This window comes from Ambystoma mexicanum, chromosome 10 (assembly GCF_040938575.1).
Source record: "Ambystoma mexicanum isolate Mex_15411 chromosome 10, UKY_AmexF1_1, whole genome shotgun sequence".
NCBI lineage: Eukaryota > Metazoa > Chordata > Amphibia > Caudata > Ambystomatidae > Ambystoma > Ambystoma mexicanum.
This window is the reverse complement of record NC_090932.1, coordinates 480,601,772-480,628,695: the sequence shown is the minus strand read 5'-3', so window position 1 is coordinate 480,628,695 and position 26,924 is coordinate 480,601,772. Positions and strand designations below refer to the sequence as shown.

At 43.6% G+C, this 26,924-nt stretch overlaps 1 protein-coding gene across 4 annotated transcripts in view; it reads left to right on the top strand.

The window, feature by feature from the left end:
- The window catches only part of LOC138491509 (alpha-1,4-N-acetylglucosaminyltransferase-like), a 674,441-nt gene that overhangs the window by 2,180 nt on the left and 645,337 nt on the right, over positions 1 to 26,924 (top strand). The window contains exon 2 of one of the 4 annotated variants that reach the window (XM_069618046.1): positions 10,516 to 10,707. The exons of the other annotated variants lie outside the window; for them this stretch is intronic. The gene's annotated coding sequence lies outside the window, so the exon portion shown is untranslated. The remainder of the gene's footprint in view (positions 1 to 10,515; positions 10,708 to 26,924) is intronic. 4 annotated transcript variants of the gene reach the window in all.

Here is a 26,924-nt window from a genome sequence, read left to right as displayed (position 1 = left end):
TGGTAGAGCCAGAGAAAAACAAAAGGTGAGGGAGAGGGGGGAAGAAAGGGAGGGGAGGAACAAAACAAGCGACTATCGTACTAGCAAATGGTGGGTGATTGGAAAGGGGAGCGTCCATAAAGATGCATGCTGAGGGGGACAACTAAAATGAAAGTGGCAACTCAAATGTATTTCATTCAGTGTGTTTTTTTTCAGTGTTGAAAGTAATGTTGTAAACACAGCAATGTGGGGGTGGGGGTGGAGTGGAGGAAAGGCCGAGGATAGGGTTTGAATTGGGGGCAAGGTTGAGTATGGTGGAGATCGGGGCAGCGGTAGAAGACGGGGGCAGTGTATAAGGGAATGTAGTTCCACAAGGCTCAAACCGAGGGTACACGTTGGGGGACAGAGTCCACCCACTTTTTTCAGAGGGTGGACTCAGCCCACCCCATCTAAAATGAATGTCCTCTTTAAATTTACGAACTAAAGCCGACCTTAGGGATCGAACGGCAGTCGTCAGCTTTACAGGCAAGACATTTCATCACTGCACTAAATAACCTGATGAAAAACAACAAACAACTAAGGGTGAAATGTCCCATTTCAGTACTGTAAGTTCCAGGGAAAACATTTGCATTGGTTCTTTGAGTTTAAAACATGCACACCTTTTCACGTTTTCAAAAACACTATTAGAAGAAAATATCCTCTTTTGGCTTTGTGCGTGTGTTGATTTTATGAAAGGCAAATGCCATTCGCCCTGTGCAATTTGGTGGTAATGCAAAGCCAATTTAATTTAAAGAAATGTGCATATTTCACTTTGATATGCTCATTTCTGGAGACGTCGCATCTCATTGTGTTTATTGATAAGGCCCGCCACTTTTGTGTTTAGGACTTGACCCCTGGTTCCACAACTTTTTTGGACACTTTGATCCCTAACTTTATCCCATATGTGAAGTGTAATATGATTGTTTTCTGGATCTTATGGTGACCTAGAACTCACATCATATCCGATCATTTGCTTATATTTTCCACTTATAATTAGTTTTTCGAATCTTTTCCACAAATTATTTCAACATGCGCATATTCGACTGCATACATCTAACAGGGTGTTTATGTGTTCTGCGTATAAGAGCAATTTCATTATTGCACTGTACCTGGGACATGCCTATCTTAGCACTCTGTCAAGTAACATTCTCAGATTGATTTGATGGTAATAGGCAGTAGTAACGCACACTACATGGACATCAATTACCAGGTCATTGGGGTGATGTTTTATTGTTGTAGTAGTTGTTGTAGCAATTATAAACACACTCTTAACATAGAGATGTTTTTGGTAACATGTGTAGGTTAATTAGCCTACTTAGTGAGAAAAAGGAAATTAAGCTTTTTAATATAGTTGTGTTATTATTTTCTTCAGACATTTTGGGCATTTTTTGGGTGACTCATGTTTTGCTACTTCTTGTGATGCCACTACCGATGGTATCAGAACATGTGTTGATGTTGCTTCATGTTAAACAGTCTAACCTTATAGACAGAGGGAGGGCTATTATCGTAGGATAAGGACCCACTGCCAATCTATGGCAGAGATCTTCCTAAGTGATGGTTACCCCCACCTGAGTTCTAGCAATGTACGTTTTAGATTTATGGGGACTCATTACAACCCTGGCACTCCCGTAATGAAGGGTGCCGGTACGGGACCGGCACCCTTCATTACGGGAGCGCCTAGTACGAGGTTCCCTTTGTGGGACTCGGAACAGACGTCTGGTAAAACCAGATGTCCTTTCCGGGTCCCGCGAGGGGAACAGGGAGCTAATAACGGCCCGTAATTTACATGCCCGTTATTCGTTTTCTCCCCATTCCCATTGAGCCCTATTGGGGCTCAAATGGGAATGGGAATGGTTCCTTCAAGGAGGAAATACCGGGTCCTCCAATGTTGGAATGACCCCGTTATTCATCATTGAAGGAACCCGGGATTGGAGCCCGGTATGGAGGCAGACATGGCACTAATAGCACCATGGCTACCTCAATACTCGTAATGAGGCCCATGGTGTTGAAGTAACCAACATTAGTCATATATTGAGTGAAGTAAATATACAAAACCTGTTAGCAAATTAAATGTGGTTTTTTTATTTAAGATTAAAGAACACCTTTTTTTCTAAAGAGAAAGCATTTCAATTGTAAGCTGGTTTCCAATGGACATGTTTTAGCATGGGCATACTGGCTTACAGAAATCTACTGCAATTTAGATTGTGGATCAGATAAGAACAATCAATACTAAAATCGTTTTTACTAGCAGACATGCCAGCTGTTGCCCGGGCTAAAAAGTAACCAAATGTTTAATATGACTTTCCACCAATTAACAAAGAGGCTTAAATATTGGCTACATATTTCTGTATACTTTAACAATTTATATAAATACATGTACATACTTAGGAATTATTAACATTGTCACTGCACACCTTAGTTGTGTGTAATTCCAGAAGCAGCAACAACAAACACAGACGACCTCAGCTTGTCTGGCTCTTTTACTTTGAAGTTTTGTTGACGATGATCTGGTGCCACTCACTGTCGTTTTGAAACATGCCTTGCTGCATCGAGCTGTTGTATGTTTTGCCCTTGTTCTGGGCTCTCCTGCTGCTTCTGTGTTGCCTGTCTGGCTGCATCAGCCTCTTGTCTCGCTCGTTTCCGTTAAAGTGTCTCCAAAAGTAGATTGTCTCTTCTGTGGCATGATTAGTGAATTAAAGATGTTTTTCCACTGGGGATGTGTACTTCTTGAAGGTCATTAAGACTAACTGCCTGGATTTGCTTGTCTTAATTTTCCTGGATTTCTTGTACTAATCTTTGGCGCATTTACAGCTTTCTTTGTGGTAATTTGTTAATTTTCCTTGATTTCTTGTACTTATCTTTGGAGTATTTTAAGCTGTATTATGGTCATTTCTTAAGCACATTGTTTAGCTTTTGTTATAGTTGTTTGTTGAAACAAATAGCTATTGTCATTTGTTGAGCAAACTGAGCATCAGTTCCGAGTGTATCCACCAAAGGCTCCACTTCAGCAACTTCAAATTAAGTGAAATGTTAATGTTAAAGGACATTTGTACTGTGCACTATCACCACCAGAGTTGTCCCTTGGCACTTTCTGAAAAGGAAAGTGGTGGTGTGAGTTAGTAGGACAGAGTGGGAAACGTGCAAGAGAACAGTGATGTGCTGTTGGCAGCTTCAGTCTGGTTGCTTTGTTTGCAGAGCTGAGGTGTACCTTTCGGTTGGTAACCATTGTGTTCTGTTGTGCGAAGCTATGTGTGTTTTGTTTTTGCGGTGTAGTGAAGAAAGAGTGGTTTCTGTGGTTTAGAGGTGTGGTTGTGTTTGGTTAGAGTTTGAGAGGTGTATGCAGAAGGGAGAGATTTTTAGTGGCCCTGGCAAACACCCACAAATTCTGTCTAGGTGTGACACTAGAGCAAATTACTATTCACAATTCTATCTGAATGTGACAGAACCTCATATTCACAATGCTTTCTAGATGTGATGCAGGATAATATTCAGAATTATATCTTAATGTGGCCCAGGCTAATATTTACAATCATGTCTAGATATGACACAGGCTGATCTTCACAATTCTTACTGGATGGCAAGCATAGTTAGAGTACTTTTCATCTAGATGTGAGAGATGGCTAGGTGATACACTTGACAGCTTAGGGGATATATATGGATTAACAGTTGTCAAAAAAAGAATGGTACATCATGTAGACTTCAAGCTGATGGGTGCTGGGGAAGACAAGGTAATGGAGAGGTGGCACAGTTTTACTGTTCTACAAGTGAGGTTATACTCAAGTGAGAGTGGGCTTCAATGTTATTTTCTCAACAGATTCCCCATTCCTGTGCTTGCTCTACTTGCAGAGTCCCCATACCCTTCCCAGCTTCCTTTGGGGTTCAACTATGGATGTGTGCAATTTTCTAGATGTACATTTCTAACCTGTTGGGGGAGCAAATGCCCGTTTAGTTAAAGGGAGGGGGAACAGTCATGAGATATTTCAAAACAGTCAAGAAATTACCAGAACCACCGTTAAAAAATACAGACTAGCAAAAAATGTGCACTATCCCAAAAATGAGCCCTCCAGTTGTCTCGTGGGGGCTGTTTTAGACATAGTGTATTTTTAAAGTTATCCTCTTTAACAACTTTTGGCAATAAGTGCCTGTTGTTGCTGGGTTGCCCCTTTTAATTTTCTCTGACTAACATTGAGAGAGCTACAGTTACCAAGGGCAAAAAGTATCTTTGGATCCCTTTTACATGTTATTTTGTGAAGCCAGCACACGCCCACCTTACGTCGAGTGCTGGGGAGATACAATCTATCCCCTTTCACAATAAAACTGTAACAATTTTGTTGTAGGGACAGGTTTACCTACTGGCAGTGATTCCTTGTATCAATTTGGTGCACCTGTACCGCAGGCTGCACTAAAGGCACCTAAGGGTACTCATTTTACCAAAATGGCACCCATCTTCTTTTTTTGCCATTTTCTAATGTTTCTTGTCCTTTCTTGTTCCTTCCCCTGACATCCAGGGTGGGAAATTCCTTTGTGTGATTTTTATCTTCGACCGGAGTCCCCTGCACTCCCCGCCCAGGCTCCACTCTGTCTATGAAGTCAGGAAGCAAAGGAGGAATCCAAACCACCTCAGCCCTTTGTTTTCCTCCTTGCCTGAATGGGGACAAATCTCAGTGGGGGGCTGGCTGTCCTGATTGGACAACCAGACTGCCCCTTGTTGTAAAATGCAGGGAGAGAATACAGAAGTTGTGCTGTAGTTCCTGTTAAATATTGCAAACCTGGAAGCTGAAGACAAGTCGACCACTGGAACCAAAACCGAGGGTACACGCTGGGGGACAGAGTCCACCCACTTATTTCAGAGGGTGGACTCATCCCGCCCCTCCCCCCATCTAAAATGAATGTCCTCTTTAAACTTACGAACTAAAGCCGACCTTAGGGATCGAACGGCAGTTGTCAGCTTTACAGGCAAGACATTTCATCACTGCACTATATAACCTGATGAAAAACAACAAACAACTAAGGGTGAAATGTCCCATTTCAGTACTGTAAGTTCCAGGGAAAACATTTGCATTGGTTCTTTGAGTTTAAAACATGCACACCTTTTCATGTTTTCAAAAACACTATTAGAAGAAAATATCCTCTTTTGGCTTTGTGCGTGTGTTGATTTTATGAAAGGCAAATGCAATTCGCCCTGTGCAATTTGGTGGTAATGAAAAGCCAATTTAATTTAAAGAAATGTGCATATTTCACTTTGATATGCTCATTTCTGGAGAAGTCGCATCTCATTGTGTTTATTGATAAGGCCCGCCACTTTTGTGTTTAGGACTTGACCCCTGGTTCCACAACTTTTTTGTACACTTTGATCCCTAACTTTATCCCATATGTGAAGTGTAATATGATTGTTTTCTGGATCTTATGGTGACCTAGAACTCGCATCATATCCGATCATTTGCTTATATTTTCCACTTATAATTAGTTCTTTGAATCTTTTCCACAAATTATTTCAACATGCGCATATTCGACTGCATACATCTAACAGAGTGTTTATGTATTCTGCGTATAAGAGCAATTTCGTTATTGCACTGTAACTGGGACATGCCTATCTTAGCACTCTGTCAAGTAACATTCTCAGATTGATTTGATGGTAATGGGCAGTAGTAACGCACACTACATGGACATCAATTACCAGGTCATTGGGGTGATGTTTTATTGTTGTAGTAGTTGATGTAGCAATTATAAACACACTTTTAACATAGAGATGTTTTTGGTAACATGTGTAGGTTAATTAGCCTACTTAGTGAGAAAAAGGAAATTAAGCTTTTTAATATAGTTGTGTTATTATTTTCTTCAGACATTTTGGGCATTTTTTGGGTGACTCATGTTTTGCTACTTCTTGTGATGCCACTACCGATGGTATCAGAACATGTGTTGATGTTGCTTCATGTTAAACAGTCTAACCTTATAGACAGAGGGAGGGCTATTATCGAAGGATAAGGACCCACTGCCAATCTATGGCAGAGATCTTCCTAAATGATGGTAACCCCCACCTGAGTTCTAGCAATGTATGTTTTAGATTTATGGGGACTCATTACAACCCTGGCACTCCCGTAATGAAGGGTGCCGGTACGGGACCTGCACCCTTCATTACGGGAGCGCCTAGAACAAGGTTCCCTTTGCGGGACTCGGAACAGACGTCTGGTAAAACCAGATGTCCTTTCCGGGTCCCGCGAGGGGAACAAGGAGCTAATAACGGCACGTAATTTACATGCCCGTTATTCGTTTTCTCCCCATTCCCATTGAGCCCTATTGGGGCTCAAATGGGAATGGGAATGGTTCCTTCAAGGAGGAAATACCGGGTCCTCCAATGTTGGAATGACCCCGTTATTCATCATTGAAGGAACCCGGGATTGGAGCCCGGTATGGAGGCAGACATGGCACTAATAGCACCATGGCTACCTCAATACTCGTAATGAGGCCCATGGTGTTGAAGTAACCAACATTAGTCATATATTGAGTGAAGTAAATATACAAAACCTGTTAGCAAATTAAATGTGGTTTTATTATTTAAGATTAAAGAACACCTTTTTCTCTAAAGAGAAAGCATTTCAATTGTAAGCTGGTTTCCAATGGAAATGTTTTAGCATGGGCATACTGGTTTACAGAAATCTACTGCAATTTAGATTGTAGATCAGATAAGAACAATCAATACTGAAATCGTTTTTACTAGCAGACATGCCAGCTGTTGCCAGGGCTAAAAAGTAACCAAATGTTTAATATGACTTTCCACCAATTAACAAAGAGTCTTAAATATTGGCTACACATTTCTGTATACTTTAACAATTTATATAAATACATGTACATACTTAGGAATTATTAACATTGTCACTGCACACCTTAGTTGTGTGTAATTCCAGAAGCAGAAACAACAAACACAGACGACCTCAGCTTGTCTGGCTCTTTTACTTTGAAGTGTTGTTGACGATGATCTGGTGCCACTCACTGTCGTTTTAAAACATGCCTTGCTGCATCGAACTGTTGTATGTTTTGCGCTTGTTCTGGGCTCTCCTGCTGCTTCTGTGTTGCCTGTCTGGCTGCATCAGCCTCTTGTCTGGCTCGTTTCTGTTAACGTGTCTCCAAAAGAAGATTGTCTCTTCTGTGGCATGATTAGTGAATTAAAGATGTTTTTTCCAGTGGGGATGTGTACTTCTTGAAGGTCATTAAGACTAACTGCCTGGATTTTCTTGTCTTAATTTTCCTGGATTTCTTGTACTAATCTTTGGTGCATTTACAGCTTTCTTTGTGGTAATTTGTTAATTTTCCTTGATTTCTTGTACTTATCTTTGGAGTATTTTAAGCTGTATTATGGTCATTTCTTAAGCACATTGTTTAGCTTTTGTTATAGTTGTTTGTCAGACAAAATAGCTATTGTCATTTGTTAAGCAAACTGAGCATCAGTTCCGAGTGTATCCACCAAAGGCGCCACTTCAGCAACTTCAAATTAAGTGAAATGTTAATGTTAAAGGACATTTGTACTGTGCACTATCACCACCAGAGTTGTCTCTTGGCACTTTCTGAAAAGGAAAGTGGTGGTGTGAGTTAGTAGGACAGAGTGGGAAACGTGCAAGAGAACAGTGATGTGCTGTTGGCAGCTTCAGTCTGGTTGCTTTGTTTGCAGAGCTGAGGTGTACCTTTCGGTTGGTAACCATTGTGTTCTGTTGTGCGAAGCTATGTGTGTTTTGTTTTTGCGGTGTAGTGAAGAAAGAGTGGTTTCTGTGGTTTAGAGGTGTGGTTGTGTTTGGTTAGCGTTTGAGAGGTGTATGCAGAAGGGAGACATTTTTAGTGGCTCTGGCAAACACCCACAAATTCTGTCTAGGTGTGACACTAGAGCAAAATACTATTCACAATTCTATCTGAATGTGACAGAACCTCATATTCACAATGCTTTCTAGATGTGATGCAGGCTAATATTCAGAATTATATCTAAATGTGTCCCAGGCTAATATTCTCAATCATGTCTAGATATGACACAAGCTGATCTTCACAATTCTTACTGGGATGGCAAGCATAGTTAGAGTACTTTTCATCTAGATGTGAGAGATGGCTAGGTGATACACTTGACAGCTTAGGGGATATATATGGATTAACAGTTGTCAAAAAAAGAATGGTACATCATGTAAACATCAAGCTAATGGGTGCTGGGGAAGACAAGGTAGTGGAGAGGTGCACAGTTTTACTGTTCTACAAGTGAGGTTATAATCAAGTGAGAGTGGGCTTCAATGTTATTTTCTCAACAGATTCCCCATTCCTGTGCTTGCTCTACTTGCAGAGTCCCCATACCCTTCCCAGCTTCCTTTGGGGTTCAACTATGGATGTGTGAAATGTTCTAGACCTACATTTCTAACCTGCTGGGGGAGCAAATGCCCGTTTAGTTAAAGGGAGGGGGAAAAGTTATGAGATATTTCAAAACAGTCAAGGAATTACCAGAACCACCGTTAAAAAATACAGACTAGCCAAAAATGTGCACTATCCCAAAAATGAGCCCTCCAGTTGTCTCGTGGGGGCTGCCATTTCCCACTGCATCATCTTATTGCAACAGCAAGAAGCAATGGCTAACATCCCAATGCATCAATAAGGGGCTCGACCATATTATAACATTGAAGCATAATGATCCAAATCTGAACTTGGTTAATTCACAGGTAAGCACATCATGTGTAATTCTATGTTGTCTCGCTTGCCAGATGTTTTTCCGCCATTCTTTACTCCATCTTTGTATTTCTTTACCTATTCCTCATGATGTTGTTCTTTTTGATTCATTTCATTATTACTTTTCAATTGGACCCATTTTCCTCACCATGCCTCCTTCCTTTGTTTATTTACAACTTTCCTTCCATTGGCCAGTCCTTTCTCCTTCCCTCCATCTTGCCTTCCTTTGTTCTCTTTCATTTAACCCTTCTTGAATTCATTCCATCTTTATAGCTTTCTTTACTTGCCTTATTGCATCTTGTCATTCCATCTTCTCTAATTTCTGTTTTTTCTTCATTCCACGTTTCCTTTTTATGTTTCGTCTTTCCTTCTTTTCTACATTCCACCTTTAACCTTCTTTCCTTTGTTCCTTCCTACATTCACTCATTGACTCATTATTTTTCTCTATCACCCTTGCCATTCCTTCTGTCCATATATTCTTTCCTTCCATCTTCCTCATCTTCTTACCTCACTGAGTTCAGCTTTCTTCCAGTTGCTTTCATCAATGCAATTATCTGGTGGGTGAGGCATTAGAATGTATGATCAATCCAACCAAAATCTTTGCATATCCGGTTCCTGAACAAGACCAGATTGACTTCCTGTCCCTTAACATTATGATCTGAGGAATCACGCACTAGCCCTTCCCATGAGCGAAGCAAAGTATCCCTGTTAATCAGAGACAGGCTGGGAGTAGGATTTTATTGTCAGGAAGTAAAGATCTCTATTGAAAAAAAGACTGTGGAGGATTTCAGTTCCATTTGTAATTGTCAGCCAATGATCGATTTACTAGAAAACAAGAACTGGAAGAAAGCTAAACGTTGGGGAGCTTTTCTTTTTTTAACTGCAAGGGACAAGGACAGAGAAAGTAAGAACAGAAGAAGAAAGAAGAAGAAACAGACAGAATGAAAGGCAAAGAATAAAGAAAAGTGATGAAAAATAAAAAGATGAGATAGGAATGGAAATAAAAAGGGTGACAGAAGGATAGATGCAACAAAAGGAAGCAAAGAAAATAGAATGCAATATTGAAGGAGAAAGCTAGAAGCAAGAAAAGGGAAGGGAAAATGGCAGGAAGAAGGAAAGATGGGTGAAACTAGGGCCAACATAGAATGGCAAAACCGCATTCGCCTTGTACTTGCGAACCTTGGACATCAGCGTTGAAGATAGTTTCTTATGGCCAAGTCCATTAGTGCTAATTTGTAACAGCTACAATTTCCTCTCATTTTAGAAAGTGTCCTCGGGGGGGGGGGAGGGAGGAGAAGGGGGGATAAAATAGAAAACACTCGGAGGCTAATAGACAAATGGCACCCTGAAGAGTATACAACAGGCGGTGTGCAATATTCTACCAGACTATACAGACTTGACAAGGGGTAATGTATTTGTTTTGCTGTTAAGTTGTCGTATGCCTTCGATTAATAAATAAAGTTGTATAAAAAAAAGAAAGTGTCCTCGGGTGATCTGTTGAATTTTATAGGTACTTTAAACAGGGGCCATAGCTCCATGCCAGGCAGTGGGGAAGATGGTTGGAGCCAAGAGGAGGCTCATTTTTTAGGCGATTTAGTTTAAAAAATAAAAACATTTCATGGCGGTTCCCATTTAAGATTTATATGAAACTTTTGCCATAAATGCCCTTTCGATAGACTGGGAGCAACTTTAAATGTAATGTTGGCTTTAGTGTGTTGTCTGGAGTCATCTTGTTTGACTGGCTTGTGTATTTGACGTATCTCATAATTGATTTTCTGATTGGCCAATGGGTTGAATCAACAGGTGTACGAAGGAGAGTGATTGGCAGAGTTCTCAGATTGGATGCTCGGACAAGGAGAATAGCATAACTCTGCTGACAAGAGCTATTTGTTTTCCTTACCCGCAAATGCACACTGTATCACAGCATGCTACAGGGGTCAGCAACCTGAGGCTCGCCAGATGTTCTAGACCACATCTCTGATGACCCGCTTTTAGGTAAGATTTTCATAGAAATGGTAAATCTTCCTGACCTGGGTCAACTCCAGAACTTTTTGCTTTAATAGTGCTGTATTTTTCCTTAATACCTCTGTGAGTAGGAACATCTTTCCACACCCACAGCATCTTATACTCTTTTTATGGGTGTCATGTTTTAGACATAGTGTATTTTTAATGTTATCCTCTTTAACAACTTTTGGCAATAAGTGCCTGTTTTTGCTGGGTTGCCCCTTTTCATTTTCTCTGACTAACATTAAGAGAGCTACAGTTACCAAGGCCAAAACGTATCTTTGGATCCCTTTTACAAGTTATTATGTGAAGCCAGCACATCCCCACCTTACGTGGAGTGCTGGGGAGATACAATCTATCCCCTTTCACAATAAAACTGTAACAATTTTGTTATAGGGACAGGTTTACCTTCAATGGCTGCTGGCAGTGATTCCTTGTATTAATTTGGTGCACCTGTACCGCAGGCTGCACTAAAGGCACCTAAGGGTACTCATTTTACCAAAATGGCACCCATCTTCTTTTTTCACCATTGTCTAATGTGTCTTGTCCTTTCTTGTTCCTTCCCCTGACATCCAGGGTGGGAAATTCCTTTGTGTGATTTTTATCTTCGGCGGGAGTCCCCTACACTCCCCGCCCAGGCTCCACTCTGTCTATGAAGTCAGGAAGCAAAGGAGGAATCCAAACCTCCACAGCCCTTTCTCTTCCTCCTTGCCTGAATGGGGACAAATCCCAGTGGGGGGCTGGCTGTCCTGATTGGACAACCAAACCGCCCCTTGTTGTAAAATGCAGGGAGAGAATACAGAAGTTGTGCTATAGTTCCTGTTAAATATGAAGCTGAAGACAAGTCGACCACTGGAACCAAAACCAAAGAGGATGATGAAGGATAAGCAGCTGAAACGATTTCCAGCGACCGGAGAGCCTGCTTTGTAACCAGAGCCTGCAATAGCCCTTCCTTCCAATTGACCTGGGGACTCCGAAAACAATAACCTTGACCCAGGGCCTAGTGAGACCCATCAGACTCAAGAAGCCCTGCATTTTGAGCCATCCCACGCATTGCTGAAACCTTGCATTGCTACAATACCCCAATATCCTGGAATCTCGAGCACTGTGCGGTGCACAGTCGTCTGAATTCAGAATCTCGCTGAAACTTCGTGGGCATCCTGGTGGATCTCCAGTGACACAAATCTATTCTGAAAAGTCCCCTCATCAGAGTGCTGGACCTTTGTAACAAAAATAATTCAACCACTATTTTCGTGCTCCTTGAAAAGGTGGCAAGTCCGTAGAACCACATTCAGCCACACGGCCATCCCTGCATAGAGCCTTCTCCATTGATCCTTGCTGCAGTCCCTTCTGAGGTCTTGTTTTCAGTCGCCACAATAAGGAATCCACTGACCGGGAATTTAGCTGCAGATCCTGAAGTCCTCCTACTGCAAAATCTTCTTCAATGCTGGGGTACTGTGTTGACTTGGGTATGTACTTACCTTAAGTCTCTTAGGAATTCTTTGTAGCTGTGGGGTGTTTTCTGTGATGGGGAGACCTCTCATCCAGTGCACCCAGTCCCACTGCTAGGATCCTGCTAGCATGTCTACTGGGAAGCCCCTGGACCCCTTTCTAACTCTAGAAGTAAAGTACCCACCTGTTTGCCCAGTCTTTCTAAGGAACTCTGACTTTTGCTACTTAAGGACCTACCCTGACACTGCATGTTGGAAACTAGATCCTAGTGACCCCCTTCTGCCACTGAGAACACTCATACTCCAAGAATAAGGGAAAGACTTTTAAGGGATTGGGAATTTTGCCTAAAAAAGACAATAAGTGTTTTAAAGTTACTTACTTGCAAAAGTGTTGGTTGGTAATTGTAACTCTAAGAGCAAACAGTTCCAAAAGTTCTTACTTACCTTGGATGTGTGATGCACTATTCATAAAAGTATGTTTAACATATTCCTTTCCTTAGAAACGATTTTGCCATTGTAATAGATTTGATGTGAAGGTATATTATTGTTTGTTTGTTTATTTATTTATTTGGTAATGCGCACTGCACCCTTGGGTAGCTGGGCGCAACAGGACAAGAAAACGTAAAGCTTGGTTACAGCAAATGCAATGGGTACAAACATACAGAGATATAATTTGATACCACTTGCTGGTTACAGTAACAGAGTGGTACTGAGGTCACATATTACATGTTTCAGTCAGGTAGTACAGTGGTAGTACGGATGTAACAGGTACCGTGAGAGTGGTAGAGCTGTATGCCGAACTACCATGAGACAGAAAGATAGAAGTGGAGCATAGATAGGGTAACAAGTATCAAGGGCCATCCAGTGAGGTAGGGTGGGTGTTAGCGGTCATTTGTTTATAACCAATTTAACATGTTACATCTGAATTTAGGGTATGATTATTTGGTTCTTATGTCTAATGGGAGTGCATTCCAGGATAGAGCTGCTTTGACCGGGAAACTGGAACCACCAGCTGTAGTTCGTTTGAATCTAGGAATCTGTAGAAGTTGGGCATTAGCAGATCTAGTTGGGCGTGTTGAGGTTCTCCTATTTATTCTTTCTGAGAGATATGATGGTGCTATGTTGTTCAGGCACTTGGAGGTAAGTGAGGCTGTTTTAAGAAGAATCATGTCATTTATTTTTAACCAATGTACATCTCTTCTGAATTTGGAGATGTGCACTCTGTTGGGGATGTTCAGGGCTGCTTTTAAGGCATTGTTTTGTAACCTTTGGATTTTGTCAATTATGTATTTGTTAGCACCTAAGTACTAAGCACTACAATAGTCCAGTCTGGACACTATAAGTGCGTTGGCCAAAGTGATACAGCTAGTTTCGGAGAGAAATGGTCTGTAGGCTCGGATGTGTTTGTAGTTGTAAGCAGTTGAGGATGTTAGTGAATTGACTTGTTTCTTAAGTGTTAATGTGGAATCAAGGTAGAAGTCTAAGGTTTTAACTACGAGCATCACCTTGATAGAGTTACTGTCAATATTGAAAGAGGCATAGCTGGGGCTGAGTTTTCTTAGGTTCGCCTCGGAACCTAGAATTAGTAGCTCGGTTTTGTCGTCATTCAGGCAGAGGCTGTGGGATGCCGTCCATGCCTGAATGAGGAGGTATATTTTGTTTACCAAGGCTGTATCCTCGAGAAAGTTGCCCAAAAGGGGAATGAGGATCTGGGCGTCATCTGCATAATTTGTGTCGTTGACACCCAATCTGTCCAACTTATCAAACAGGGGCTTGGTAAAGATATTATACATAGTAGGTGAGACGCAGGATCCTTGAGGTACGCCGCAGGATGTTTGTACAGGGTCAGCGGAGGCTGAGGGGGAGAAGACTTTCATTGTGCGGTTTGCTAGAAAGGACTGGACCCAGGTTATGGCATCACTTGAGAAATGGGCAGTCGACCTGAGGTGATTGCATAAGACTGTGTGATCCACCAGGTCGAAGACTGCAGATAAGTCAAGGAGGAGTAGCATAGCTGTTTTCCCATTATCCTTCAGCTTGTCGATTAGAGTCTTAAGGTCTATTAAGGCTGTTTCCGTTCCATGTAGAGGGCGGAAGCTGGATTGACGTGATCCTAATAGGTGGTTGACTTTGAGGTAGTCCTGAATTTGAAGATAGGCGACTCTGTCGATTATTTTGAGTAGGAAGGGGACTGTAGTAATGGGTCTGCAGTTGGTTGGGATAGAGGGGTTTAGTGTCTGTTGTTTTAGCAGTGGGAGAATCCAGGATTCTTTAAGGTTGTTAGGCACTGTGTTAGTCTTAAATTGGGCATTAATAAACTTAGAGATGAAAGGGGCTAAGCCTCTAGCTGTGTCCTTTATGATTTGGGCCGGGCAACTGTCTCCCTTGCATTTTGAAGGTTTTAGGGAAGAGTATGATTTTCTCTGTCTCGAGGATAGAGATTTTAGTGAATCGGAAGGGTAAGGTAGTTCTGTCAGATGTAGGTTGGATGGGGGTTGCTGCTCAGATGGGGGCAGTGAGGCCTTTTTATTGGCTATTTTTAGTTGGAGGGAAGCAATTGTATTTGACAGAGCATTTTGTATGCCAGTGCACCATTGCTTATCTTTCGGGATGTTGTCAACCGGAGGGTTCGGTGCTTCCATTTCCCGAAGGATGATGAATAGTATTAGACTTGCCTTTTGAAATTCTATTGTTGAAGGTATTTTTTTTGTGCTAATTATTTCTTTTTTGGAGAGTTTCGAGTGGTCAGTTAGCTTAGCTTTGTTTTCATCAGTGGGATAGTGGTGCCAAATGGATTGGAGCTTTCTTTTTTGGAGTCTTAATTCTTTGAGTTGGGGCGTAAACCAGGCATTCAGGTGTGATTTCTGTCTGCCATTACGAAGTTTGATAGGTGCAATAATATCCAGTGCCTTAGTCATGGATTTGTTGAAGACCTCCACTAGTAGGTTGCTGGCAAGGTTATTGATGGAGGGAAGGAGATGCGGGAGTAGTTCATCCGTTTGATATCCGTTTTACTTCTGGTTGGGAGTGGTGGTGCCATAACAATGGTTTTGGGGCTGAGGAGATCTAGTGTGGAGGAGAAGGTGATTAGATGGTGGTCATTCCAGGATTGTGGGGCAATGTTAGTAATAGCAATATTGCAATTCAGATCGGCCACACAATCGAGAGTCCTTCCTTTGATGTGGGTAAGGGTAAGGACTTTTTGTGTAAGCCCATAATCCATCAGTATGGCTGCTACTGATTCGGCATGTTTATTATCAAGGTTGTTAATGCCCAGGTTAAAGTCCCCCATCAATAAGATCTGTGAGGACTCTTTTATTTTGTGGGTTAGAAGGATAGTTAGGTCCTCCTCGAAGGTTCCCAGTGGACCCAGAGGTCTGTATGCCAAATGGATAGTTAAGGTACGGTTACGGTTACTGGATAATGGGAGTTTGGCTGTGAGTATCTCACATGATTGGCATGGTGGTGGGGTGGTTAGTCTAATGGAAAGGTTAGTTTTAGATATGATAGCTAGGCCGCCGCCTCTGGCATTGGGTCTGTCAGCTCTAAGTATATGGTAGCTATCAGGTATGGCTAGCATAAGGGGGGGTCCTCCTGCCTCATGAAGCCAGGTTTCAGTTATTGCAAGCAGGTCCAAGTCCCCATTGGTGAGAATGTCTGCAATTTCGGTGGCATGTGCCACAAGTGATCTAGCAGTAATAAGTGTTCCAGATAAGGTTGTGTTATTACTTTTGAGGGTGGGGGAATGTTTATTTATAAGTTTGTTCATACTCAAAGGAATATACTGACTAGAGACATGTACAGAGTTAGCTTTGTTATGCATTCCCTCCTGCCCTGGCCTGGCCATAGGTTCCACTAACCTGTGATTAGGTTGTGCCTCTTCCCAAATGTAATGTGGTGGTTTCACCAGATTATGCCTGTTAGGATAACTGTATGAGTGTCCCCCAACTGGGCTTTGCTTCCCTTGACCTGCTGTTAGCCTGTCCAGAATAAGTCTGTATTAGGTTGTTACCTCCATAGAATAACTTGTAGCCATTCAGTAAAGTGTAACATTGGGTTTTGCCTTACCTGTGCTGTTGTCGACAGACCCAAGAAGAGTCTTTGGTTCTAACTGTCCCTCATAAGTCATACATAATATACTTGTATAGCTGGGAAATATCTAACCTGGATTGCATTGTGAGGTTTAAAAAGTATATGGGGTTTACTTACCTTGAGCTAGCTTTGTGCCATCCACAAATAAGTTACACGAGTTACTGCTTACTCAATCTGTGTTTCACTGATCTCAAAAGCATGTGTAGTTGAATATTATATCCTTAGGTTTTACTCACCTAGTATAACTGTGTGTTATCACAAAAGTAGTTATAGGTTTTTACTGTACCTTGAATAAGTGTCCCACTATTCACGAAATGTATACTGTCCAGTTGATTGATTATGTGATTTTTTACTGGGAGTTATTGTACAACTCGTAGGGTCTACTGCCCTGACATTACTGAATGTAATTGTGAAAGTAACCATTGGTTTTTTACCCCCCAAGAATAGTTGTCACCTATACTGAATGTGTATGAAAAGGTTTTGACTTCCCGTGAACTACTGTTAGGTGTTCCAAATAAGGTTTATGCTTTGGTCTGTGCACCTTCATGCATAGTGTTGTGTTTTGTTAATTGTGATTACATAATGTGTGATAGTAATTATTTACCTCTAGATTTATCTGGGCCTACCTGTATTTAAATACATTCTTTATTTTTACATATACAGTGTTTCAGTGTTTCTTTGGACCATTTGTATTACAATTTCATTTGCACTGATTCTACAGCCCTCTCTCCCTCCTAAGATAAGCCTGGCTGCTCTGTCTGCGCTACCATGAACTCGAGTGGTACAGCCTTATACTAAGGGTGGAGTCTTGTACTGCCTCAGTTGAATGGTTTTACTAAGCCCTTAGTTGAACTTCAGAAAAACTGTCCTAACACCCCCTCACCATTGACAGTGCTGTGTTTGTCTAATGGGAGTTGTAGTCCAAAACATCTAGAGAGCCAAAGGTTGCAGAACTCTGCGACATAGCAGAACAGAACATGTCACATACCAACTCTTATATCTCTCCCTCCTGTTCATAACAGCACACACACAATTTTCGAGGTCTGCTCTCCTACAGGTTGTCTTTTAAAGGGGCGTGTGTTTGCAGCATGGACAGGCTAAGTTGTACATGGGCAAACGTCACTTCAGCTTAAATCCGCTAGGGGGAAATGTCTCTCTCCACCACCTTCTCTCTGGGAGGCGCTATACTCTGCCTACTCTGAAGAGGTGGTTGGATCACAGTTGTACTGAGAGTCGAGTGCGCCTCCATGGTAATAACTGCGTTCCTTTACTGATGCTTCCACGGTAGAAATGTTATTTCTGTGTTCAATTCAATACTACTATGCCGGTGCACCCCCCCACCCCCCACCAGCTGCTTCCAGGGGCGTTCGGAAAGTGCAATATACAAAAGGTCCAATTCATGCACACCTGGGCCTGGAATACAAGACCAGACACGACGGGCATCAGGAGCACGCTGTGCCTTCCCGCACGCACTTCGGTTTGAAGTTTCGCAACTGCATTCCCCGCTTTATTGCATCCAGTTTTAGTCGTCATGCTAGTTTCATGTTGGTTTTATTCGGGTCTGGAGAAAACAGGGCGACTCTTAAGTCAGTTTTATGGGAGTAAAAAGCGAGCACCACTCTTCCCCATCCCCCCTCGCTGCATTGTCCATAACCCCTTCCCAGAGCATCTTGGAAAGGGAAGGGACGAGCACAATGGGGCTGCAGTGGTGGGACGGGGCCAAACGCAGCGATTTTCTTTAGCAGGACCGGGCTTGTTTCAGTTCAGATGGAATTGTTCCTTTCAAAAGCGACTGGTTTAGTAGCCAAGTTGCCTTTCCTCAAAAGGATTTAAATGGGTTGGAGTGTGTGTTTGGGGGAGGAGCGGTGTCTTTGTCCATTAGCTAGAGGTGGGGGAGGGAGGGGCAGCAGGGCCAAGTTGCATTTCCTGAAAAGGAATTAAATTTTGGGGGTCGGGGAGGGAGCTGGCGGAGGGGGTGGCAAGAAGAGAGAGTCCCAGGACAGACCGTTTAGATGCACAATTAGATAGTGTCCTTTAAGTTGGGGTCCCCTTAAAATCAAACTATCCGGGCAGTAGAAGGACATTAACGGAGAACGGAGGCTTGGGGTTATTAAGAGGAATTGATCTATCAGTGAACCGTATCAGACATTGAGGTTTACTGTTTATCTCCTGGAGGGGGGCTGTAGTGGAGAACTATGTAGAAGACTTTTTGGGTGGGGGTTGGTAAGTGTGTTGACTGAGTTCATACGAACAGAAGAAAGCACACTTGCAGGAGGAAACTTTCTGAAGTCCTTTATTAAGGACATTATTTTAGAGCAGTTTCAGACAAACTAGAAAGGTGAATGTTTGAAATAATTTGAATAGAAATATTTGGTACCACGAGGGCTATTAGAGTGGCAGATGTAGTGTTACTTAAAAAAAAAAATGAAATCACAAAACGAGTCCTAATTGCTAGTAACTGAACAGTCGGCTACATTATAAATACTCTGCATGCCATGTAATGTGCTTTTATTTTCAAACGGTCCGCTGAAGGACTAGCCATTCACACTACAGTGCTTTGAGGCCATAACAATGGCAGCAGGCACTATATAAATATCAAGTAACATAGTATGGGAACCGAAGAAAAAATGTGAAGATGACTGAAAAGGTGTTGGCAGGTGGACCATGATATAGTAAATCCTTCAGGAATCGGTACTGGCCTAAATGTTAATGTTAACATTTCATACCACACACAGATGCCACTTGTGTGGTCTATCGGCGCTCTGGCTGTTCTGTCAAAAAATAAGCAGGGGATAGAGTACGGTTAGTGGGAGGAGCAGGAAAAGAGTAAGATAGCTGTGATGTCCTGTTGGCAGCTTCAGTTTATATGGACCGTTCACTGAGCCTGGTGTGAGATTTGGAGGCGGACGTTGTGCGGTGTTGTGCAGGGTTATGTGTGCTATGTCTTGTTGCGGTGCTGTGAAGTATGTGCTGTTTGCTGTGCTGAGGAGTTCTGGTTGTATAAAGTGAAGTATGTAAGAGGTGTATGCGAAGGGTTGAGTGTTAGTATTAGTTCACCCAGATGCAAGTGTTGCAAACCAACACCGTTTGCCCAGAGATGACAAATGGCTGACTAACGCAGTTCGCCTAGATGTGGCGTGTGGCTGAATAACGCAAGTTCACCTAGATGTGACAGATGGCTGACTGACACAGTTCACCTGGATATGGTGAGTGTAAAGACACTGGTGGGGGGAGTCTGTACTTCCTCTCTCTATATGGTAGAGGAGAGGCACAGAGGACCCCAGCCAAGATTCTCTATTGTGGTAGTTATGGACGAGCAATCAAGGCCTAGCTTCTCAGGTGATGATGCGGGCTGGTTCTTAAGTACAGTGTAGTCCCCAAGCACCCACAAAGGAAGGTCCGCACACTGTATCACTTAACACAGTCTTTATATAATTAATATTCAAAGGTATATACAATATCACGATAACTCACAGTGTGCTCGGAAAATCAACAATGGTAAATATATACAGTTCTAAAGTAGTACCACAACGATTATTAGATCTCATTAAAGTGCATCAACTATACGGTCGAAATGTCACACAGATCAATAAAGAGGAAACCAGGAGTAGAGAGAGGAAGGAAAGCAAGATGGTTGAACAATTGGCAGAACACTGGTCACTACCGTTAAACACAGCTCTGTGTGGAGATCCCCCCCACCTGGGCAACCTGTAGAATAAAGATACAAGCCCAGACCATATATTGTTCCCACTAGGCTTCCCAATAGTTCTGCAACCCCAAAGTACCTGGCGTTGTAGCGTTCCTCGTCGGGGAATCGACGGCCCTTCTTGAGTGCCCTCCCTTTAAGGCAGGAGTCACGGGTCGTTGAACGTCCGACGGAGAACAGGTTGAGCTACGACAGTGAAGGGGCCGCGTCATTCCCTGCAGTGCTCGTTGATGGGGAAGCGTAAACGTCCTGCAAGGAAGAGGCGTGCGGGGCACCTCGGTGTCGTTAGTTCTGGACCGCTAAGACTTTGAAAAACTGTGGCCCAGCAAGGGCGTTGAGTCGTCAGCGTCTCTGTGGTCTTTGGGTGGCAGGAAACCCACCGGCAGATGCTCCTCGGTGCGTCGACAGTCAGGCCTTCTCCAGCAGGATACAGCGGCGACGATGCGGACAAGAGCGTCCTTGGATCAAATGAAGTTCTTAGGTGAACCGAAGCACGGCAGCTCCAGTCGGCGACGGCGGTCGTCGACAGTGGTGGACAACAGTCCGGGCGCTTCTCCTTGTGATTCCACGGCGGTCCCCTTCTCGGGTGGGCAGCCTGTCAAAGGTCTGTCTACCAGGGAGCTTTGGCAAAGATCAGCTGGTGCACGATGGTCCCTCGTAGCTCGGGAAGAGGGCGCCTTGCCAGGTCCTCTCTGAGTCAGTCCTTGGAGGCACAGCAGCTTTCAGATTGAGAAGGAGAGCAACAGCAATTCTTCTCGTCCAGCAGGGCTTCAAGGTCAAGCTTCAGTTACTCCAGTTACTTGTCGTAGTGGACTTCAGCTTCCGAACACGATCCCTAGCAGTGAGAGGTCCCCAGATATACTGTTGATCTCCCATTTATTCCGCTGGGTCATACTCAAGCATCCAATCATGACTAAGGGCATTCATGCAGGCAGGCAGCCAATCAGGCACACAGTGCATTCAGGCCATTCACTTCTCTCCAGACACTCTCAACAAGTTATGTGTTTTGGGAAAAGTACCAAGCCATTCAACACTCCACACTGCATTCATACCGGTTTCGGGGAGGGATGTCGCAGTCATTGTGTCAACCACCAGATACTAGACACCCACAACCAAGAATGTGTATTCGTCACACACTCCATTCACCCAGGTCCCACCCACAGGCGTACCCACAAGATACGGTAGTTGGGAAGGCTCCAGCCAGTCTGGTCAGCACTTCCCCACACTACCATATATGGAACTTCCACCCAACAGCCAGTCAGGGGGAAGGGACAGAGTCAGGACTTCCCGGGACTTTGGGAAGTTCAAGGTGACAGGCGATGGAAGGCACAAGGCCACGGGGGTCATTTTGTCTCCATCGGGAATCTACTGATTCCAATGACAGAGCCTGGGCATCCCAAAATGGAGGACGCTCAGGACACCAGTCAATTTAGCACAGAGCTGCTACCATCCTGTACCCTGCTCTGTGGGTCACACACAGGTGCCCAAAAACATACACTAGGGGCACAGGGTTGCACCCCTACCCATGGGTGCCATAAGGGTATCCCATGGGTCTGTTCACCAAAACCAAAGGAGAGAGCTGCACTGCCAGGAGTCCCACATGAACTCCTGCGTGGAAAACACGACAGAACATACGATAAAAAGCATTAAAGGACAAGGGTACGGAGGCCCTGTCCCTCTGATGCATTTCCAGCATCACAGTGAGTGGCTGACAAATGCAGGTCAACTGGATGTGACAGATGGCTGACTGACAAGGTTCACCTGGATGTGACAGATGGCTAGCTAACACAGTTCACCTAGATGTGAGAAACGGCTAACTAACAAAGTTCACCTAGATGTTAATGTTAAAGGATATTTATACCACATACTATCAACACAGGAGTGGTCCCCTGTCGCTCTGGCATATCTGAAAAAAAGGGGGTTGGTTGGGGTACATTAGTAGGACAAAGTTTGGAGAAAGAGGAAGGGAGCTGTGATGTGCTGTTGGCAGTTTCAGTTCAGTTAACACTATTCGCTGAGCTTTTATACCTGTCGGTATCCGTCGTGTGCTGTTGTGTAAGGCTATGTGTGGTTTGTTTGTTGTTGCAGTGTGGTGAAGTGCATGCGGTTTGCTGTAGTTTTAGAGGTATGGTTGTGTTTAGTTAGAGTTTGAGAAGTGTATGCAGAGGGGTGAGGTTTTAGTAGGATTGGTTATTAGCATTGTTGTCTGAAGAGACACACTCATTTTGAGGATGCGACACAGGCTAATATTCTCAGTTCTATCCTATGTGGCACAGGCTGATATTCACAGTTGTATCTGGATGCGACACAGGCTAATATTCTCAGTTACATTCTAATGTGGAACAGGCTGATATTCACATTCCTCACTTGGTGTGACTCAAGGTAATATTCACAATCCTCTCTAGATGCGATGCAGGCTAATATGACAAATGGCTGATATTCGCAATTCTGTCTAGATGTGACGCAAGCCAATATTTACATTTCTGTCTAGATGTGACGCAAATCGATATTCACATTTCTGTCTAGATTTGATGCTAGCTAATATTCACATTTCTGCCTAGATGTGATGCAAGCTAGTGTTCACAATTCTGTCTGGACTACAGAGCGCAGGTAGAATACAGTCCACCTTGATTTGAGATATCACTAACAAACAATTCTCCTAGGTGTGAGACATGGCTAGGCAACTATGTTCACACCTCAGTGAGTCTATATGGGGCAACATTTGCTAAATAGAAAAGGGTACATGCAGGCTGCAAGCTCTTGGGTGGTGGGGAAGATAAGATCTGAGAGAGGTTGGCCAATTTAGTGGGGTGCAGTGATTTCTGTGCTCTCTGTCTGCCCCACACTTACTTTGTCTGTCACGCTGGTTGACGGCTGCCTTTTTCCTGCTTCCCCAGGAGACACCATCTATAGCTGCTTCATAAGGAGCTGCCCTTTTCCTCTGGCCCTTAGCCGAGGACTACCCTGGCTGAGCTGCCCTGGGGGACACTGTTAAGAGGCTGCTCCCTCTGAGGAGGACACAATCAGGGAAGGAGAGGCAGGCAGGTGGTGGGAAAGAGGGCCGCACAGAAGTTGCCAGAGAAAACCAGGTACAGGAGAGGCATACTAAGGTGAACAAAGAAGGTGTAATGAAAGGAGAGAAAAGACTGAAACGCAGGAGAAAGGAGCTAAAATGGAGGCAGAGGCCTGACAAGGGGGTGTACGGAGAGGAAATGCAGAGAAAATGACAGAAAGGAGTGAAAATTAAGGCAGAGGCCTGGAAAGAGGGCGAAAGGAGAGACAATGAAGAACAAATGTCAGAAAGGAGCGAAAATGGAGGCAGAGGCCTTGAAATAGGGTGAAAGGAGAGAACATGCAGAAGAAATGGCACAGAGGAGTGAAAATGGAGGCAGAGGCCTAGAAAGATGGCGAAAGGAGAGAAAATGAAGAAAATATTGCAGAAAGGAGCAAAAATTGAGGCAGAGGCCTGGAAAGGGGGCGAAAGCAGATAAAATGTAGAAAAATAAAACATAAGAAAGGAGCGAAAATTGAGACAGAGGCCTGGAAAAGGGTTGAAAGCAGAGGAAATGCAGAAAAAAACATCAGAAAGGAGCAAAGCTGAAGGCAGAGAGCAAGAAGGGGAACACTCACCTCACAGGGGCCAGGTTGTATTTGTAATTGTAATTGTATCAACCAGGTGTGCCTCTTTAGCAACTTTCAACCACACAATTAGATTTCTCATCAAAAGTTTCCCCTGTTACACCCCTTTTGAGGAGCCTTCTAGATAGTTCCCCTTAATGTCTATAATGGACAAACCGACCAACTTTCCAAATTATACATTAGATATTGTTATTCAATAATATGGTCACGTTTTAAAAATCACCAGTAAAGGAAACACCACCATTGGCATTTCCATCCCACCCCCACCCCCTTACAGAGAGGAAGAGGCATGTATTTAGATGGTGGAGAGGCAGGGCTAAAGGTGGTGTAGGTGGGTTTGCAAAAAAAGACCAAAAACGGGAACACCAAAGACCTTAATTCCAAGCGTACTTGAAAGAGGCTCACTGATATAGAATTCTTGAAAAAGGTAGAACTTGAAATCACTGCAAAGCCATAGGACAAACAAACACTGATGATAATGTTAATGTTAAAGTTATTTGTTCTGCACACCGTCACCACCGGAGTGGTCCCCAGGCGCTCTGGCGGATCTGAAAGGGAGAGTGTGAAGAACGGAGTGAGTGGGGGTGGGGTTAATAGGGTGTATTGTGAATAGGAAAGCGAGAGTTGTGATGTCATGTTGGCAGCTTCAGTTTGGTTTGCACCGTTCATTGAGCTTGAGTGTGGTTTTCGGGTCTGTGCGAATTCCCATTTGCTGTTGTGGCAGGTTATATGTTGTTAGTCTGTTGTTGCAATGTGGTGAATTGCATGCAAATTGCTGTGCTGAGAGGTGGTTGTGTGAGTTTCTGTATGAGAAGTGTAAGCAGAAAGTAGAAATTGGGTTAGCAGGTCTTTCTTACATCTTTGTCTTTGTGTTTCTGTGCTCAACATCTATGATTATCCTGTGTGTTTGGAATTGTAGTTTGTCCGCCTAGTTGGCAGACCTGTTGAGGAGTGGCAGTTTTCCTCTGTGTTACTGTAGTGGTATGTGTACCTGGCTTATGCCGTTGTATTTCCCCATCCTGGGTTTGGGGATGTTTAGGCCATCTAACCTACCTAGGGTTCCTCTATGGTTTAGTGGTATGTGGAGATAGGTGGTTGGTCCGTCCCCGCCCTCCGCCTTCTGGTAAGCAAAGATTAACTTAGGGTCATGGCTTACTCGCTGGCATTCTCGTTTCCTGTTGGGTCTATGCTTACTTGTCATTTCCTCATGTTTCTGGGGCAAGAGTTAAGTTTTGATTAGTTTTCTGAATTTCAGCTGATCCTTTGTGTTGCGTATGTTTTTGGTGGGTGATTCCAGGTTATTGCTGCTAGGAAGGATAATCCTCTGAATTTTCTTTTATTGTATGGTTTTTGTTCTAAGCGAATATCGTTGCTTGATCTGAGAGGTCTTGTTGGGTGGTAGACGGTTATTTTCTCCTTTAGGAACTCTGCTCCTTGGCCGTGGATTGCTCTGTGTGTTATGCACATTGTTTGAACTGTATTTGCTGTTTTATTGGTAGGCAATTTAGTAGTTTCATCGCTGGGGTAATGTGTTGTCTTCACTGTATTTTGAGCAGGAGTCGGGCTGCAGTGTTTTGGATGCGCTGAAGTTTTGAATAGTAAACATAAACATAAAACATCAAGTTTTGAATAGTCGTTCTGGCATCACTAGGTATAGGCTGTTGGCAAAGCCTACTCTGGACATGATGAGTGCGATGATGGTTAGTGTTTTGTGGGTGAAAAGAGAGGAATGGTAGGATCCGTTTTACTGCATCTAGGAGGAAGACACATTTCTTATTATTATTATAGCGTTTACTCGTGGCTCAAGTGTTAGTTCATTGTCCAATAAGACTTCTAGGTTCTTTACTATCGTTAAAGGAGTCAGTACTGTTCCCAGTTCAGTCGGCCATGGGATCTATTGATTGTTTTCCCCACTTTTGGATATGATCATTATTTCTGTTTTGTCCGGGTTGAGTATGAGGCTGTTAGTGTTCATCCAGCTGTAGAGTTATTGTAGGCAGCCTTCCAGTGATGTGTTTAATTCCTGAGTATCTTGTATTTTGTAGACAATCTGTGTGTCATCAGCGTAGTTGTAGCAAGTGAGGTCAAGATTTTTAATGCACTTGCATAGTGGCAGCAGGTATATGTTGAAGAGCAGTGGGGAGAAGGAGGATCTGTCTGGTACTCCACAGGTGGATTCCTTTGTAGTGGATTTGGAAGGTTTGATCCATATGGTTCCTGTTCTATTTGTTAAGAAGGATTTAATTCATAGTAGGGCTAGGTCAGAGATTCCCATTTCTTCCAATCTCCTGATGAGGATTTTATGGTTTACTCCCATCTCCTTCTGTCCCCTCCTCTCCCCCCTTGTCTACCTTGCCCTCTCCTCCTCATCTGCCCCTCCTAGGGCTGCTTCTCCTCCACAGGGAATACCTTTGATATGTACCCCTCCCCAGATGGACTTTAAGGCTGGCAACCTTCTTCATCTTGCCACTCTCAACTCTCACTCTGCTGTCAAGTCAAACACTTCTCTGATATATCTGCCACCTCTTTGAAGAACTAGACTTTGATGTCCTTGGTCTTACTGAGACATGGTCACGGCCAGCTCTGTCATGAGCTTTGACACTCTGCTCCCTGGTGGCTACAAGATCCTCTCCTCACTCAGATCTTCCCGGTCTGGTGGGTAGGGGTAGCCCAGATCTTTCCTGAGTGGATTGCTGCGTCTATCATTCCCACTCAGACCTACTTCTCTTTTGAATGCCTTGTCTGTAGGCTTGCTCTCTCTCCTAGCCATTCCTTTACTGTGGCTACTATCTACCAGCCTCCTGGTCAAATCACCTAATTTCTCTCTGAGTGGGCGGACTTCTCCTCTTCCCTCCTGGCCTCTACCTCTCAACTTCTCCTCCTCAGTGACCTCAATATCCATCTACACTCTCCTTGTTCCTCCTCTTTACTCTTCTGTGACCTCTCTGACTCCCTCTCCATGTCCATCCTCTCTTCTGGCCCAACTGACTCTGCAAGGCACACCCTCAATGTCTTGATCTCCTCTGACCTCCCCCTATCCATCCCTCTGGCCACTCCTCTCTCCTGGAGTGATCATTCCCTCCTCTCCTCTCATTCCTCCCTCTCTTCCCCCCAGGCCAAACCTACCCCAACATTGCCACCTACCTTCTCGGACATCCAGCCCATGAAGCAGGTGTCAGTTGAGGCTTTTGCCGTCACCTTCTCCCCCATCCCCTTCTTCACCTCTGGCTGACTCACATCCTGCCAAACCCTGTCTCTGCTCTACTCTTGTACTTCTGAACGCTTGATGCTCTTGCTCCTGTCATGAGGATCTGTTTGAA